The following is a 20,043-nucleotide window of genomic DNA, read 5'->3' on the forward strand; positions in this document are numbered from 1 at the left end:
GTGCAAGCCCTTGTACTCTGTAAAAGGAAAAAACTTCAAAGACCAATGCACGTTAGGTTCAAGCAAGGCACCCTTTATTACTTGCAGCGAGGAGACAAAGCATGTAGGTACAAGGTTTGTCTAGTTCTCTGGTGATCAGTATGTTATTCTTATACAGTTCTCATGTCACATGGAAAATGTTACTATTCTATTGCTGATGTAGTTGGACATAGCTTTCTGTATGTTTCACAGAAAATATTGTATGTATATATAAAATATATTTAGCCCCTGCAATATGAATGGAATTGATTTTAAAGTGATGAATAGATATAATTTAAAGTCTTTTAAAGAAATGTGATGTATATATGTGATTAAATAAAATGTATATTAATATTAATGAGCTTTTAAAAGTAAGATGATTTGTTTATTTGAATTAATTGGTATTTTTTGATTGGAAAATGAAAATGAAGGAAGTATATAATGGATGCTAATAAATGATGTAAGAGATTATCTGATGAACTCCAGTTATAGGACGAAAACACCTTGATTTTGGAATTGCGTTAATAAATTGTGTTTTTGCACTTTGTTTTTAACTGTGGTGGAATCTATCGTGCTTGGTGACATTCAACAGAAAACTGCTGTTTTTTCACAGAAAATGTTACCAGACTTATTGCTGACATGGTCAGATTATTTGTTGTCTTGCAAAAACATTGAGAAAAACAACCTGGCCTTGGGCTTACTTTTAGCCCACCTAAACATTTCAATTCTACAGTTGTACAGTTCTAATACATGTGTTACATTTTGTCTAGATTCAAGGTACATTTCTAGCTTTGGTACAAGTAATGCTGACTATGGTTTTATACTCTCAAGCATCTATTGTTCTCTTTATCAAAGCTTCTAGCAGCTGCAAATTTTTCATGGCATAAGCAGAAATGAAATGCTTCTTATTATTTTCATGACATTAGCAGAAATTAAATGTCTCTTGTTAAATTTCTAATAGCTGTGCAGATTCATGCAGTGTGAACAGAATAAATGTATTAACCCTTTTAAACTTCGAATGCACTAAGCATGCATATTACTATTATATATTTTTCTAACATTTCCCTCCTTTAATACTTTTATTCTACTTTCAAGATAAGCATAAACAGTTTTTTCGTCCCCCAACCTCTTCCCGCTCAGGATTTGCAGTTAGGAGAGTCATTCAGTTTAAGCTCATGAAAGCATTTTCAGTTTTTAGCAATTCAAGTTCAGCATCTTGGTATAAGGTTTCTGAAACTAAAATGTCTACAAAATTTTTAATCAGTCTTTTCATGCAGGGGATGCAGCAGCACACACATACCACCAGTAGGATTATTCCTACACAGATGGCAATCAGAATGTTCATCAGGATGCTGCCCCAACCCCCAAACAATTTCTGGAAAAAGTCCGTCAATGGATTTGGTTCTGGTTTGGTCATAGCTGAAACCTGCTGAATCACCTCAAGATGGTTGTCTATCTCGTGTTTGTGGTCAGGAATATACAAACAGCACTCCTTCTGGATTAAAGTGCACATACCTCCTCTCGCCGCTAGGGTGAAGTCAAGAGCCATGCGATTTTGAAGCACTACTGTTCTCATGGCTGTTCTCATCAGTCACCAACTCTAGGGCGGAAAAGGTTGCATTACTCATTATTTCGAGAAGCTTAGACAATTTTCTCAGTTCCCAGATTGATTTTGTTGCTCCATATGCTGGCATTACACCTGCCCATGATATAACAGTATCACTCAAATCCATGTGTGTCAGTCCATCGCCCACAGCATGATGTTTTTTCCAGTGTGCGTTGATTTGCCCCACTGGATTGACAGGCTTTTTGATTTCTCAAACATTTCAAATTTTCCCTTGAGGTAAAACTGCTGTGTGTCATATGGCCGGAACCAGGTACCCCAAAAAACAACTGCTGGACCAATTCTCAGGTAGCCATTTATATGCTTTTCTACCACACATAAGGTAACAGTCTTCTACTTTAGTAGTAACTTTATTATACCCTGATTCTGCATGAAACATTTTCTTGTCGGTTATGGACAGTTGCTTATAAAGATCAGCATTATGTTTTACTTCTTCTGTTGTCCTATGCATCAGTTAAAAAAATGTATCATAGCTTGTGTTGCAATAGGACATGATGTTATCAGGTTTAGTGTAGCATCTATAGGGAACAGTCACATTGCAATTGCTCCAACCCACCTTGACTGTATCATTCTTATAAAAACACACAGTTCCCTTCTGTCGAACAGACAAGTGCAATGCTACTTTATCTTGTGATGTGACCTTTGATGTATCATGAATTAGGTTTTCCCAGGTCTTGTTGGCTCCTAGGGGAACTGAAGTTAACAGTAACCCCCCATATGCTGTTGGTAAAGCTGTGCAAATCCAGCAATTCGAAACATTGAAAGTTTCAGCATATGCATATTTGATTGCCTGGTAAGTGTTAAAGTTCGGGTGCCACTATGCACGCTTGTTCAGTCCAATTTGTGTGGCTAAGAAAAGGAATGGCCACAACAAAAAGATTATTGTCACTAGTACAGTCAACAGGATGGTTATGCAATACTTTTGTGGAAACGGTTGTTCTGCATTTCTGTTTTCTCCGACTCTTCCAAGTAGGTGTATTTGGATCTTATTGGATTCCGTCATCTTTACTTTGGACACGTGCTCTTGCTCTCTGCCCTAATAGGACCTTCAGCACCGATGGTTTCTTTACTGGGGTTGAGATGGATCAATCCTATTGATCTGACCCCCCTTTGTAGCCAAACTTTGTGCTGAGGGCCCCGATGGAGAGGTAAGATTTTTGTCCAACTCAAAGTTCTTAACCAGTTTGCAGTGCGTCAGGTATATCCACGAAGCTCGTTCTGCTATCTTGACTGCAGTGGGTGTCGAAAGAAGCACCTGGTAGGGACCTTCCCACCTTGGTGAAGCCCAATTCTTTTGCTTGACAATCTTGATCCACACCCAGTCTCCTGGCGTCACTGCCACTTCTGATGTTTCGATTTGTCTTCTATTTGAAACAGAATTTGACTGCAACAGATGTTTAGAACTCAACAACTTTTTCATATATTCAGCTAGTGTGAAATCAGCTTCCTGGTCTGATGACATGAGAAGTTTCCACTGGGGTGTATAATAAGCCCTTCCAAATAATTTTTCAAAAGGAGTCAATCCTTTTGCTGTAGGGACAGTTCTCATGCTCAACAGTGCCAGGGGCAAACAGTATAACCAGTTTTTTCCTGTCAGCTATTAATTTTCTCAATTTGTTTTTTAGTCTACCATTATGCCTTTCAACTAGCACTGCAGATTTCGGATGGTATGTACAATGATTTTTTTAAAGAAATACCAAAATGCTTACTCAACTGCTGTATTGTTTGATTTACAAAGTGTGTACCATTGTCACTGTAGATTCTTTCCGGAATACCGAATCTAGGAATGATTTCTTTGACAAGTACTTTTGCTACCGTGGCTGCATCTGGATTTTTGGTTGGAAAGGCTTCCACCCATCTGGAAAACATATCTACAATGACAAGACAAAACTTCTTATTTTTACATTTGTTCAATTCTATGAAATCCATACAAATAGTGTGAAACGGATATGATGGTGTGGGGTAACTCCCTTGCTTGGGCTTTATTGCCCCTTGTGCATGATGTTTGTTACAAATCTGACACATCAAACAAAATTTTTTAGAGTAGTTTGTAAATCCGTACTCTGTGAACACCTGGTTCACCAGCTGTACCATCCCCCCTGTTGTGACATGGCACTGCCCATGGCTCAACAATGCTGCATAGTGAAACAAATTAGAGGGTAGTATCGGTTTTCCCTCTCTAGAGATGTACAGCCCCTTTTCGAGGATTGCTCCTCATTTTATCCATCGCTGTTTTTCAGCTTGCGTAGTGAGTATCTGCATTGTTTTTAACATATCTAGATCTAAAGTTTCAGACGGTTGTAATTCCTCATTTAAAAGAAATACTTCTGTGGCTGCTTGTTTTGCAGCTATATTAGCTCTCGCATTACCTTTTGAAATTCTATCTTGTTGCTTGGTGTGAGCTGTGCATTTACATATAGCTACTTTCTGAGGTAACTGAATAGATTCTAAAAGATCTAAAATAAACTGCGCATAATTTATAGGTTTGCCAGTAGCTGTTATCATTCCCCGGTTTTTCCACTGTTGCACAAAAACATGTACAGTAGAAAAAGCGTACTGGCTATCAGTAAAAATGTTTACACATTTACCCTTTGCTAAGGTACATGCCCGTGTCAGGAATCAATTCTGCTGCCTGTGCAGATAAGTTGTGTGGTAAAGGTTTTGCTTCTATAATCCCAGTATCAGAGACTACTGCATATTCTGCTAGGTTCTGTCCTGCAGGACCCCCTTTTGCATGATCCATCTACGTAATATGTCACCTCGGCATCATCCAAGGGGACATCCATGAGATCTTTTCTAAGTAGTGTCTTTTGCTCAATTACCTGCAAGCAGCTGTGCGGTGTGCTGTCTGCAGGGGTCGGGAGCAGAGTAGAAGGGTTTAAAGTCATGCATCGTTCAATTGTCATATGAGGTTGGCTCAACAATATAGTCATACAGGAAAGATGCCTAGCAGGGGAAAGATATGCCACCTTTTCTTGTAGTAAAATAATCGCAACTGCATGAGGCACGCTCAAAGTGAGAAAGTGGAATAAGACTACTGAGGCTGAAGCCTGTACTGCCATTGCAGCTGCAACTACTGCTTGTACACAGTGGGGTAAGGACCGTGCCACTGGGTCTAGTTGTGATGAGTAGTAAGCAATGGGGCGTTGCTTATCCCCATGCTGTTGTGCTAACACTGATGTCATGTAACCCTGCTTACAATTTACAGTTTGGAAAAAACGTTTATGGTAATTTGGCAATCCCAGAACTAATGAGGATGCTATTAACTGCTTTAGTTTACAGAAGGCAGATTCTGCCTCTGGTGTCCATTGCAACAAATCCTTTGCTGCCATAGGCTTTTTATATATAAGGTCAGTCAGAGGTGCAGATTCCAAGGCATATTCTGGAATCCAGCTCTGGCAAAAATTAGTTGTACCCAGGAAGGACATCATTTCCTTCTTGGTAGTAGGTTTTGATGCTTGTAAAATTGCTATTTTTCTGTCCTCATCTAATGTTCTACCTTCCTTGGATATTACATATCCTAGGTATTTTACCTGTTTTTTTCCAAAGCTGCAGTTTCCTTTTATTTACCTTATGTCCCTCAGTGGCTAAAAATCATAGAAGTGCTATGGTATCTTCTTTACAACCCTGATGGGCAGGGGCCGCCAGCAAGATGTCATCAACATAAAGCAAAATCTGACTGCATTTTGGTGGGGTGAATCCTGCCAAGTTGCTTGCCATTTCTTGTGAGAATATCATTGGACTTTCACAATATCCCTGTGGTAGTCGCGTATATGTATACCTTTTCCCCTGAAATGTAAATGCAAACCAATACTGGCTGTCAGGGTGTATCGGTATTGAAAAGAACGCGTTGCTAATGTCTACCACAGAAAAATACTTTTGTTGAGGTTTCAAATCATTCAACAGGGTATGTGGGTCTGGCTCCATAGGTGTTTTTGATATTACTGCATTATTTACAGTTTGTAAGTCCTGGACCATACTCCATTCTCCGTTGCCTTTTTAACTGGACATAAGGGTGTGTTACATGGTGAATCGGGAGATTCTGCTAGTATCCCTCCTTTAAGTAAGGCTCCTATAATAGGCTTTATCCCTGCCTCTGCATCTTTTCTTAAGGGATACTGTCTTTTTTGTGGTCTAAATGCTGACTTTGGAGTGATAATAACTGGTCCTGCTATACGAATAAGTCCTACATCTGACTTTCCTGTTGACCAGAGAGTTTCTGGTATATTCTGTAAGGCATTCTCTTCCTCCTTTAATAGGAGTGCTAATCAGCTGTCCTTGCTAGACTGCAAGTGCACAGCTGGGTTGGTCTGAGTTATCCAATTGAACTTTTGTGCTTGTATTCCTTGTTCTGACAGTTCTAGTTCTGTTTGTTTCTCCTATCTCGTGACTTTTTCTCCTAGGTCTGCCCATTCTATGTTTCTGTTTTTGGTTAAGCTAACATGTGGTAATCGATTAGATTTATAAAGTGCAAAGAACTCCTGGGGCAATGAACAGTTGGCTACACTGTTCCCTTCTGTGTCCCAGTATAGGTTACGCAATATCAATCTGTTTGCATGATTCTTAAATAATTTTTGCTCATATTCCTTATCAGGTCATGGTGTGTTACAATAATACAGGGTACAGTGCAACAGGTGTTGCTTATCTATGTCAAGGGAGGGGAACTTGCTGATGGCTAGGTTCATTAACTCTTTGGTCACAGTCCCTGGACCAGTCGGAACCAAATTCTGGCTGTACCAATGAAACATTTCACCCTACGATTGCACTACAAAGGTGTCATTTTGTCACTGTGCTTCCATACCCTGCATGGTTGGGACTACTGCTATACCAAATACCTACATGAGGTCTCTGCCCAAGAGGTTTACTGGGCATTTTGCAGAAACTACAATTTTGCTTCTTTGTGTCAATCCAGAAATTGTATCAGTTATTGCAATGTTACGGGAGAGAGGCTCTCGATACAGCTGTCCATTAGCTGCTTTGACCAGTATATAATCAGGTGACTCTGTGTTATCTGGTAGTTTGGAGGGGTGTATCAGGGTTCGTGATGCCCCTGAGTCACACAAAAATTTGGCCTCCCTCCCTTCTACCAAGAGTGTAACTTCTGGTTTCGTGTCTACCAAATAGAGCTCCAAGCTCAATAAAGCTAGATCTAATATCTCATTTTCTTCATTGTCACTAACTTCCTGCACTTCCTCTACTCCCTCTATCACATTCTCATTTGTCCCTTCTTCGCTAGCCCCTTCTAGTGATTCCTGACTACCATATAGTCAGTCCTCACCCTCCTTGTCTTCCGTTGTTGCCTTCTTGTTTTTCTTGCAATCCCTTGCCAATGTCCTTTTTTACTGCATTTGAAACATTCTCCCCTTTTTTTTGCCCTTCAAAGTCCTCTGATCACTGATCAGATTGTTTGTTTCCCTGTTTATTTTTCTTGCCTTTTTTCCCAGACTGTACTACATAAACATCTGCTCCATCTTCTATAGAAAATACTTGAGCTTTCTTTTTCTTTTTGCTATTAAAATGTCGTTCGGCATACCTAGCATATTCAAGTAATGATTGTAACCTGCTTGTACGATGGTCTACCATGTGTTTTGTAATAAAACTGCTTATAGGCGTGCTACTGCCTTTTAAAAATGCATTCTTTAACTGCTGTTCATATGGGGAATCTTGTGTTTGATCTTCAGAACCTGCATTCCACAGTGATTATTAAAACATTCTAACAATCTGGCATAATACCGGTCAATTGTTTCACCTTCTTGTTGGATGCATTGATTAATGCAAGTCCAGTCTGCCCTAGGTTTCCATTTTTCAGAGATGCTGTCTATAAGACCTTTTACTCTGGTGTCTAATTCTGCGCTGCTATGTGGGAGGGGTCTTTGTGCAGCGTCACGGGGATTCCAGTTCCCACTAATCATGTACCAATTTGGCCCTACAATTTGTCTAACTACTTTTTCTGTTTCTTCTCCAATTAGGTTATAACTCAACCTCATTCCTTGTAAATCTTCTGAGAATTTTCTAAAATTAACTTTTGGATGGGGGATTCCCTCAGTGGCTTTCCGGATATCTTCCAGAGTCCAAGGTCTATACACTAAGATAGTTGGGTCCTGATTGTTGTGACCTGCCTGAGGATTGGGTACTTTTATAAGCGGGCATATTTCTTCTTCTTCACCTATAGATTGTGAATTATTTACTACTTTCCATAACTCAATACCTTCTTCTGGATTACCTGCCTTTGTTCGGGACCTTGTCTCGATGGGATCTCTAATTTTAGTCAGTTTTAATTTTACAATATCTCTATCCACAGGATATAGTGGAGATGGACTAACTTGTTCACTTGCTTCATATTCTGGTAAGGGAGGTGGAGGTGCTGATGCTATTACTAAGTTATTATCCTCCTTATCTAAAAACATTGCTTTTAAATCTTTGCTTTTTTGTTCCCTATGGTTTACTTCCTCCAGCCACCTGTGTGCTTGAGGAATTCCTAATCTACATTGCTTTTTAACTCAACCCTTGGAATAGTTTTTGAGCTGTTTGATAAGTTTGATAAGCGAGGATTTCTCTAATTTTCCGTCAAATTCATATTTATTAACCCATTTTGAATAATATCTAACATTGTCGGTGCGCTGCAACTGCATATATTTTGTGTCTTCCATTAACGGCAGGTTTTGGGGTCTTTTTGTGCAATTATTACCCATTTTGTTTCACCCTTTGATCGTTACGTAACTTTTCTTAATTTCTTAAAGTGGTACCATGGATTTTGTTATAGTCTCTTCAGAATGACTGCCTACTTATTCTGTTTCTCCTGATCTATGACAAGACAGTATTTTTTTTTTGTCCTTGACTTGCAAGAAAAATCCAGTCTTGACAAAAACAATACACATCTAGTCCCTGATCTAAAAGAGAAAACAGAAAAAAGTAGATTCGCCTTACCTGAGCCTACGTGATTGATCACCGATTCGTGGAGACCCGTCCTTCAGCCACAGATCAGAAAGTGGCTGGCCTCTTTTGAATGACAATTCATTCGGAGGACTTTCCATATAAGAAGAACCGATTTGGTTTCTTCTCTGTACGGTTTCAACCACCTGGCCATCTGATCCGAGGTGAAGAGAGGGTTCCGGTCCAAAGGACCAATCTGTAAAAGGAAAAAACTTCAAAGACCAATGCACGTTAGGTTCAAGCAAGGCACACTTTATTACTTGCAGCAAGGAGACAAAGCATGTAGGTACAAGGTTTGTCTAGTTCTCTGGTGATCAGTATGTTATTCTTATACAGTTCTCTTCATGTCACACGGAAAATGTTACTATTCTATTGCTGACGTAGTTGGACACAGCTTTCTGTATGATTCACAGAAAATGTTACCAGACTTATTGCTGACATGGTCAGATTATTTGTTGTCTTGCAAAAATATTGAGAAAAACAACCTGGCCTTGGGCTTACTTTTAGCCCACCTAAACATTTCAATTCTTCAATTGTACAGTTCTAATACATGTGTTACATTTTGTCTAGATTCAAGGTACATTTCTAGCTTTGGTACAAGTAATGCTGACTATGGTTTATACTCTCAAGCATCTATTGTTCTCTTTATCAATGCTTCTAGCAGCTGCATATTTTTCATGGCATAAGCAGAAATGAAATGCTTCTTATTATTTTCATGACATTAGCAGAAATGAAATGTCTCTAATAGCTGTGCAGCTTCATGCAGTGTGAACAGAATAAATGTATTAACCCTTTTAAACTTCGAATGCACTAAGCATGCATATTACTATTATATATTTTTCTAACATACTCCTTTCAAGAACAATCAAATCACGTTTGCACCAAGTCAAAACAAAGGACTCATTGCACCTATTGTACTGCACTTAAAAAGGTATTAATTCTCACTTCATAAAACAATATCACTTATATTGTAGCCTGCTTCCACTGTTTGCTTGGAAATGCAAACAATATGGACCATGCATAAATTACTCTGACACTATACCTCCCAAGTGACACAATACAAATAATAACAGAATTAACAGAAAATACAACAGTTCATCAATGAGAGAGGGAGTGACAAAGCCTAGATAGAGACAGCATGGATATATTGCTCCCTCAAACCAAGAAAACTGGTAGAATAACAGATGTGCACTCAGGTAACCCACAAGCATGACCTCAACCTGGTCTGTAACATCAACAGGACTTGTTAGCGGGACAGATTTGTGTCCCAGAGACTCCCCCATCCGTGGAAGAGATTCCCTCTTGACGTCAGAGTACCTCATTATCACTTTTCAAGCACAGCATAGTTGACAGGATGGGAAACAGTAAACATTGCCCTGGGATTCCACCTGTGTCCCTGCTGGACTGGCTTGCCCTATACATAATCAGATAACCTCTGAGGCTGTAAAGAGTAAAAGTATGGCAGCCATCAGCTACACACTACCATTACTCTCAGAAAAGGACTTGTTTCTAGGGCAGCTGTGAATGCTCTATAGGAAATAAAAAGATTTCAACCCCTTAGTAGTAGTGGCACACTGACTCACAATACTGTAAACATGTCACCTCCAACTTATTTATACTGTAGTACCCCCCCCCCCCAGTTTGTGTAGGCTTGGGCATTCCTGCTGTAACATATAGGGGAGGCACTGTCTTCATGAACAGTAGGCAGTATCATCACCTGAAAACAGTACAGGAATACTCGCTGAAAACAAATGCTACGAACACTGTATGCATATCGCATATTACCCGCAAACCTCCCCAAAACATGGTAGCACAATGGCAGGAAAGGTTGTTCAGCTAACATGACAAGACTGCTTTTTGGTAGAGCAGCTCCCCTCCCTCAGAACCTCCCTTACAGAACCATGCACAAGACAATCTACAGAAGTGGAGTTTCAATCAAACAAACCAAAAGCATAATGCTAAAGACTTACCATTTTGCGTGTGAAACAAATAAGCAACAAGAACAATTCCCCCTGCATTGTGCTCTCAACCAACTGCAGTTTCAACAATTTTAAACATTCTCTGTAACCTAATTTAGAAACTGTTTATATCACCAATGTTTGTTATTTACCAACCTTACCACTTCTCACAAAATCCAAGGCCTACCTGCTCCATAGCACCTCCTGGTCATCATGGACATAATACTTGCAGTAGCAAGTTCATGCCAAAATGTGATTCCTAACCCAGCTACACTTGCCTAAACTGCTTAAGCCCCTCTCTACCATTACCTAATTCCTCCCAGTAAACCCTCATGTCTGAATAACCCTTTCATCCCCCCTCCCTATTAATTCCCACTACTATTCCTACCTAACCACCATATGAAGATGTCACTGGACAAATTGGTTTGTTACAAAACTTCATTTGGAAAAAAAAAATCTATTTTTTGAAGGCTATAAACTCTGAGCATCAAATGTGTCATTATTTAGTGATTCCATCTTAACTGATTTGCCAGAGAGCTTTGCCAGAGAAGCACAAAAATTCATGAAGAATAGACCAAAAATATTAGTCAAAAATCTGGACATTTTGAAAAGATCTGGACAGTGTAAAGATATGAATGAACATGTCCTGTAAAAAAATAATGAAGGTAGAAGATCCATCATCATTGAACAAGTCTGGTAATGCCACAAAATAAAGTTAGAACAGTCAGGATAACTGAATGTCAGGTTGTATTATAATACAATACAGTTAGAACACTGACCATCACTGAACATATCTATCAGTATGATAAAAGAAAGAAATTAGAGCACACAGCATTACACAGCTTGGCTGTTAATGCCATAACACAATGAAATTGGAATACCCAGTATCAGTGTACATGTCTGAGAATGTCATAAAATAATGAAGTTTGAACACTGAGCATCACTGGACATGACTAGTAATGTCATAAATCAGTGAAGTTTGAACACTCAATATCACCGAACATATACAGTAATGTCATAATACAATGAAGCTAGAACACCCAGCATCACTAAACATGTCAGAAAATGTGTAATACAGTGAAGTTAGAGTACTAAACATCTCTGAAAATGTGTAATAAAGTAATAAAATAATGAAATCGGAATACTTCCATCTCTGAATATGTGTGTTAATGTCATAAAGCAATTATGTTAGAACAGTCAGCATCACTGAACATGTCAGTATAGGTCATAATAGAATGAAAGTAGAAAAGTTATCATCACTGTACATGTGTGTTAATGTCATTAAACAAAGAAGTTAGAAAACATAGCGTCATTGAACGTACCTGCTAATGTCACAAAGCAATGAGGTTAGAACACCCAGCATCACTGAATATGTCTGATAATGTCATAAAACAATGAGGTTACAACATGTATTATTACTAAACCTGTGTCTGATGATCTCATAAAACAATAAAGTCTGAACACTTGATATCACTGAACATGTCTGGCAATGCCATAAAACAATGACGGTAGAACACTGAGCTTCACAGAACAAGTGTAAAATGTCATAATCAATAAAGTTAGAACACCCATCATTACTTAACAAGCCTGGTAATGTCACAAAACAATGTTAGGACATGTATTATTATTAAACCTGTGTCTGATGCTCTCATAAAACAATGAAGTTTAAAAGCTCTATAACACTGTTAATGTCTTAGTATCATGAGGTTAGAAGACTCACCATCACTGAACATTTCTGTTAGGTCATAATGCAATGAAGTTAGAAAAGTCAGCATCACTCAACATGTCTGGTGATGTCATAAAACAATGAGGTTAGAACTGATGTCATAAAACAATGAGGTTAGAGCACTCAGTATTACTGAATGTGTCTCATAATATCATAAAGCAATGCATTTTGGGCAGCCAGCTTCACAGAAAATGTCAGCTAATGTAAAAGTTTGGGAAACACAGCATCACTGAACATGTGTAGAAAAAACATAAAACAAAGAAGTAAGTGTGACAAACCAAAATGCTGCCAGCCCAGCTAGCTGGAATTTTGTAAATAATTCTATGTCATTTGTGAATTTTTTTATTATAGGGATTATAGGTTCATACTAAGCTAACTGCCCTTGCGAGCCATTTTAAGCCTAGCCAATTATCCTTTGTGAGACAAGCACCTTAACCATTAGGCCACCCTCAATGTAACATTAGGAAATACTGCCAGCCCAGCTATTTGGAATTTTGTAAATAATCATATGTCATTTGTGAATATTGACATGATTCATATACTTGTCTTACAAATATAAGAGAACCATATGTTATGTGTATATTAAACTACTGGTGCAGAAGTATGTGTTGAACAGCGTTTGTACAGTACTGAGCTTCAAGGATGTGTCCACAGTGTACCCTATTGGAAAAGAACAGAAATGTATATAAACTATATACCTGTGTAAATGTATGTTTTAATAGTAGAAGCTGGAACATACAACATTTACTTGCAAAACTTCAAGAAAGTAAGTTGAAATTAAAGTGTTTTACAATTGTGTTATCTCTACGTTTCAGTTCAGCAGCAGACACAATGTCTAGAGCTAGAAGTTTTTGTATTGTCTTGAAACAAAAATAATTACTAGGTTACAAATGTAAAAGTGTTTTATTGTTTTATCACTTCCAAGTTCTGCAAACTTCTGAGAGATATGTATTTCTCACACAGAGATGTTAAAATTCTGTTAGTATCTGTTTAGCCTGGGAACTGAAGTCAGGTGACCTAGAGTGATGTCATCCAGGCTAACCCAGTAGTAATGCTTGATATTAATTTAAGAACTCTCTCAGAGAGAGACTAGACATTTTGTATTTTGTCATGGACCTAACAAGAACATCCACTCATCATCATCTGCACTTGCCTTCCTAATAGTAAGTAACTAGCGTACAGTAGGACTGGACACCCTTTGTAAAGGCCTTAATATAGCTGGTAGGTAAGCGTGGCTGGTGGCAGCTGGTACTACCTTATAGTCTGGGCAGAAGGGGGCATAGCTAGTAAACCTGTGCCAGCCTTTCTCAGGTGTGTGTGTGTGTGTGTGTGTGTGTGTGTGTATGTGTGTCAGCTACTTGGGCAGGGACACAAAGCACTGGTTGAACAGAGAGGGTGCTGGAGGTCTTAGTCTGGCCACTTGGCTGAGATCTTAATGCTATAGCTGTGCCAGTGGGGATCTAGAGAAAGAGGGAGAAACCAGCCCCAGACTGACTGTGATCTCTGTGTGCTCTTAAGGGAAATTGTACTTTACTGTGTAAGCACTTGCCATCCTCTCATTGTATACATCCCTCACTGTTGCCAATGGTGAGGATTGAGGTTTGAGGTTCCTTGACTACTGGGTCTGTGCAGAGGCATCACAGTAAGAACACTCAGTATCAATGGACATGTCTGGTAATGTCTTAATAAATTGAGGTTAGAACACCCAGCATCACTGAGTAAGTTTGCTAATTTCATTAAACAATGAAGCTTGAACACCCAGAAACACTGAACTTGAGTGGTAACATAATGAAACAGTGAGGTTAAAACTCCCAGCCACACTGAACATTTCTGATAATGGCATAATAAAATTATGTTAAAACACCCATTATCATTGAACATGTCTAGTAATGTCATAGTACACTGAAGTTTGCACATTCAGCATCACTGCAGATGTGAGGTAATATCATAAACCAATGAAGTTAGAACACTGAGCATCATTAACATAACTGGTGAATTCATAACGCATTGAACATACAGCACCCAACATTACTGAACATGTCTGGTGATGTCATAAAACAGTGAAACCAGAAGACACAGCATCACTAAACATGTCTTGTGATGTCATAAAACAATGAATTTAGAATGCTCAGCATCACCGAACATGCCTGGTGATGTCATAAAGCAATGAAGTACTGAACTTAGAAAGTTGCTAGAATAACACATTTTGTGTGAGAATGCATTTTTGAAGGCTATAAATCTGAAACTGAAATGTGTCATTATATTCAGTGACTTCAATCTTTAGCAATATGACACAAAAACAAATTTTCATGCTGAGCAGACTAAAAATATGAGGCAAAAATCTAAAATTTCTGTGAAAATCTGGACAGTTGAGAGGTTTGACTTAGTAAATCCAGCATCACTGAACATATCTTGTAATGTCATAATACAATGTGGTTAGAACACCCAACATCACTGAACATGTCTGGTAATGTCACAAAATAATGAAGTTAGAACAATCAGAATCACTGAACATGTTACATTACGTCATAAAATAATAAAGTTAGAATACTTATCATCACAGATCATATCTTGTAATATGATAAAAGAATGAAGTTAGAACATATACCATCACTGAACATGCATGTCCATGTGATAGGAAACAAAGTTAGAAAACCAAGAATCACCTAACATGTCTGGTATTATCATGCTACAATGAAGTTAGAGCACTCAGGATCACTGAACATGTCTGGTAATGTCATAATACTTTGAGGTTAGAACACCCAGCCTCACTGAACATGTCTGATAATGTCATAATACACAGAAGTTAGAACACTGAGCATCATCTAACATGTCTGGTGAAGTCATAAATGAGTGAAGTTAGAGCAACCAACATTACAGAACATGTCTGGCAATGTCATAAAACAGTGAAATTAGAACACACAGTATCACTGAACATGCTTGGTGATATCTTAAAACAATGAAGTTAGAATATCCAGCATCTCTACACAAGTCTAATAATGTCAAACAACAATGAGGGTAGAACACTCAGCATCAGTGAACATGCCTGATAATGTCATAATATAATGAAGTTAGAATGCGCAGCATCATTGAACTGTCTTGTGATATCATAAAGCAATGAAATTTGAACACTCTATCACTGAACTTAGAAAGTTGCTAGAATAACACATTTTGTATCAGAATGCATTTTCTGAAGGATATAAACTCTGAAACTCAAATGTATCATTATTTAATGACTTCAGTCTTCAGCAATGTGATAGGAAAGCACAAATGTCATGCTGAGCAGACCAAAAATATGATGCAAAAATGTGGATATTGTGAGAAAACCTGGACATCTGACAGGAATGAGTTAAAAAAATCAGCATCACTGAACATGTTCTATGAAATCAAAAAACAAGGAGGTTAAAACACCCAGCATCACTGAACATGTTTGGCAGTGTCGCAAAATTGTGAAGTTGGAACATTCAGTATCACTGAATATTTCAGGTTATGCCATAAAACAATAAAGTTAGAAAACTGATCATCACTGAACATGTATGTTAATATCATATAAAATTAAGTTAGAATACAGAGAATCACTTAATATGTCTACTATTATCATAATACAATGAAGTTGGAATACTCAGAATCACTGAACATGTGCGGTAATGTCATAATACCACAAAATAGCATCCGCAGGAAGCACTGCAGTCAAGGATCTATTTATTTTTTTCAGTCAAGGAAATATTTATTTAGCATTTTTGTCCAAAGACTTCATCAGAATAAAAAGGAAGTTGAAAAATACAGTATCACTGAACATGTCTGGAAATCCCATGACACAATAAAGTCAGATCACTCAGTATCACTGAACATTTCTGTTAATGTCATAAAAGAATCACAGTTTAACTTGAAGCATCACTGAACTTGTCTGGTAATCTCATAAAACAATGAAATTGGAAAACTCAGCATCATTGAACATGTCTATTAATGTCATAATGCAATGAAGTTGAAACATCAAATATCACTGAACCTGTCTGTTGATGTCAAAAACAATGAAGTTAGAACATCCACCATCGCTGATTTTTTCTGGTAATGTCATGAAATATTGAAGTTAGAACATTCTCTATCAAAGAGCACATCAAGTAATATTTCAATAAATGAAGATAAAAAATGATAACCACTGAACATGTCTGGTATTGGGATAAAATAATGCAGTTAATAAAAATAACATTACTGAGCATGTATGTTAGTCATAACACAATGAAATTAGAACACCCAGAATCACTGAACTTGTATCACGTTATCATAATAGAATGAAGATAAGAAAACTCAGAATTACTGAACGTATCTGTTAATTTCATAAAACAATGAAATTAGAGCACTCAGTATCACACAATATGTCATGTTATGTCATAATACAATAAAGTTGAAACATTGATCATCACAGAATGTGTGTTGTAAAATGATAGCAGAATAATGTTAGAACACCTAGCAACACTGAACATGTATATTAATATAATAGAAAAAGAAGTTAAAACACCAAGAATCAATTAGCATGCCTGGTATGATCATAATACAACGAAGTTAGAACCCTCAGAAGCCCCGAACATGTCTGGCAGTGTCATAATACAATAAAGTTAGAATTCACAGCTTCACTGAAATGTCTGGTAATGTCATAAAACAATGATGTTTGAACATTAAGCATCAACGAATGTGTCTGGTAATGCTATAACACAATGAAGATAAAAAACAGAATTACTGAACATGTCTGATATTCTCATAATACATTAAAGTTAGAACATTCAGCATCACAGAACATGCCGAGTAATGTAACAAAACAATGACTATGAAAATACTTTGCATCAATGAGTATGTCTGGTAATTTCATAAACTAATGAAGTTAGAACACTCAGCATCACTGAACATATCTAGTAATATCATCAAACAATGACGTTAGAACAGTCACCATCACTAAACATATCTCATAATGTTATAATACAATGCAGTTTGAACACAGTCTCACTGAAAATGTCTGGTAATGCCATAACACAAAGAGAATACAACACACAGAATCACTAAACATGTAAGATATTGTCATAATACAATAAAGTTAGAACACTCAGCATCACAGACCATGTCTGGCAATGTAACAAAAGAATGACGTGCGAAAGAATCAGCATCACTAGTATGTCTTGTAATGTCATAAACTGATGAAGTTAGAACACTCAGCATCACTGAACATGTCAGGTAAATTTATAAAGCAAATAAAAGTTAGAACCTCAGCATCACTGAACATATCCAGTAATGTCATAAAACAGGGAAGTTAGAACACTCAGCATTACTGAATATGTCCAATGATTTCTCAGAAAAGTGTCATTTCCTATTATAGATTTATTGACGATCTAATTTTTATCTGTAAAGGAGACATTTCAGATTTTGATAAATTTATGGTTGGTCTTCATCAAAATAAGTTTGGACTAGAGTTTACATATGTTGTGAATCAACAAGAAATCCAATTTTTGGATATTTTGTTATATGTAGATAAACAAGGACTAGTTCAATTTAGACCTTATAGTAAGGAGGTAGCTTCTAATAATTTTTTGCATGCAACTAGTGCACATCCTTTACATCTGATTGAGGCCCTCCCCTATGGTGAATTCAAACGCATATATGAACACACTTCTGAGCATATGTTTTTGGAATTGGAATTTGAAAATGTTTGTAAGAGATTGTCTAATAGGGGCTATTCTGAAAGTTTGATCAGGAAAAGTCGTGTAAGATTAGACTCCAATTTAAAAAAGAATCAAGTCACAAAGACATTTTGTAAAAATTCAGGTCATAAACAGATGAGTACTAATCATGATAGTTTATTTTTTGTCACAAAATATTCTCTTTTTTCTGGCATTCTAAGCAATATTGTTAATTTTTTATGGCCTATCGTTTATAAAAATGAAGAGATAGGTCATCTTTTTCCTGAACATGTTTCTTTTTCATATGGTAGATATGCCAACCTTAAGGAAATTCTGAAACCTAAACACTTGGTAACTGATGCCTCCATGTTGGATTCTGGTATTCATCATGGCATGTCGAAATGTGGCAAATGCAAAGTGTGTGTGAGAGTAAGAAATTTATCTGGTTGCACTATCAATGGGGTAAAATATATTGCTGAAAATAATTTCAATTGTAGATCCTGTGGCGTAGTATACATTATTGGTTGTGGTTGTAAAATATTACATAGGCCAGCCAATTGAAAATACGCATTTTAGAACATATTGGCGATGTTCGTAATGCTAGGATTGACAGCCCTATATTTCAACATTTCCATGTAATACATAATGGGTTGATTGATTCATTGTTTTTTTGTGCCTTAGCCAAACCTAATGTACATTGTGAAGGAAATTTTCAGCAGAGTTTATTAAATCTAGAAAGTAGATTTATTTTAAAGTTTGGCACTCTCAAACCTAAAGGCCTGAATTTGGAAGTAAACTTGAATATTTAGTAATAAAAATACATTAACAGTAACATTTAATATTTATTATTGTTTGAAACTAATATTTTGCATTTAACATTTTGTATTCTATATTTCTAATAGTGATGCATTGTACTTGTATTGTACCTGTTTTTGTACCTTTAACTCTCTGGAGTTGTATCATGGTTTTAATTGAATCTATTTCAATTGAATTATTGATTGATTGTTGGGTTGCACTAGTATATAAAATGCACCTGGTCTTTGATGTTTATTCCTTTGAAGGCTGTTAAGCCGAGGTACCAGAATAAATCTGTTGTATCCTGGATCCTGTTCCTGTGGTTTGTTTTATTACTTTTGCTGCTTGCTGTTGGTTAATGTCATACAACAACAAAGATAGAACATGTAGCATCAAAGAATATGTCTGGTAATGTCATAACACAATGAGATTAAACCATCCAGCATTACTAAACATGTCTTGTAATGTCATAAAAGAGTGAAGTTAGAACCATCAGCATCAGTGAACATGCATAGTAACGTCATAAAACAAAGAAGTTGGAATCACTAGCATCACTGAACATGTCTGGTAGTGTCATAATGCAATGAAGTTAGAACAATGAACATCACAGAACATGTCTGATAATATCGTAGAACAAAGAACTTAGAACATCCATTATCACTGAACATGTTTTGTAATTTCATAATATAGGAAAGTTAAAACTCTGAACATCACAGAATATGTCTGGTAATATCGTAAAACAAAGAACTTAGAACACCCATTATCACTGAACATGTCTTGTAATTTCATAATATAGGAAAGTTAAAACTCAGAACATCACTGAATATGTCTGGTAATATCATAATATAACAATGCAAAAAACCCAGCATCACTGAACATGTCTTGTAATTTCATAATGTAGGGAAGGTAGAACTCTCTTCATCACTAAACATATCTGGTAATGTCCAAATACAATGACGTTAGAAAACCCAGCATTACTGTATATGTATGCTAATGTCATAACACAATTAAGTTGGAACACTCAGCATCACTGAATATGTCTGGTAATTTGAAAATACAATGAAGTTAGAACACATAACATCCCTGAATATGTGTGGTAATATCGTAATAGAAGCAAGTTAGTACACCCAGTATAACTAAACAATTCTGGTAGTGTGATAAAACAATGAAAATAGAACATACAACATCAATGAACACTTCTGGTAATCAACATCATCATCATCAGCCCCCATTTTCCCATTTTTCTACATGGGGTCGGGGTATCGTGTTAACTGTTGCCAACTCTCTTGATTCAGTGCCACACTCCTGCCTTCTTCAACA

Source organism: Protopterus annectens, chromosome 9.part0 (genome assembly GCF_019279795.1).
Source record: "Protopterus annectens isolate FY-2018-M chromosome 9.part0, PAN1.0, whole genome shotgun sequence".
Taxonomy (NCBI): Eukaryota; Metazoa; Chordata; order Ceratodontiformes; family Protopteridae; genus Protopterus; species Protopterus annectens.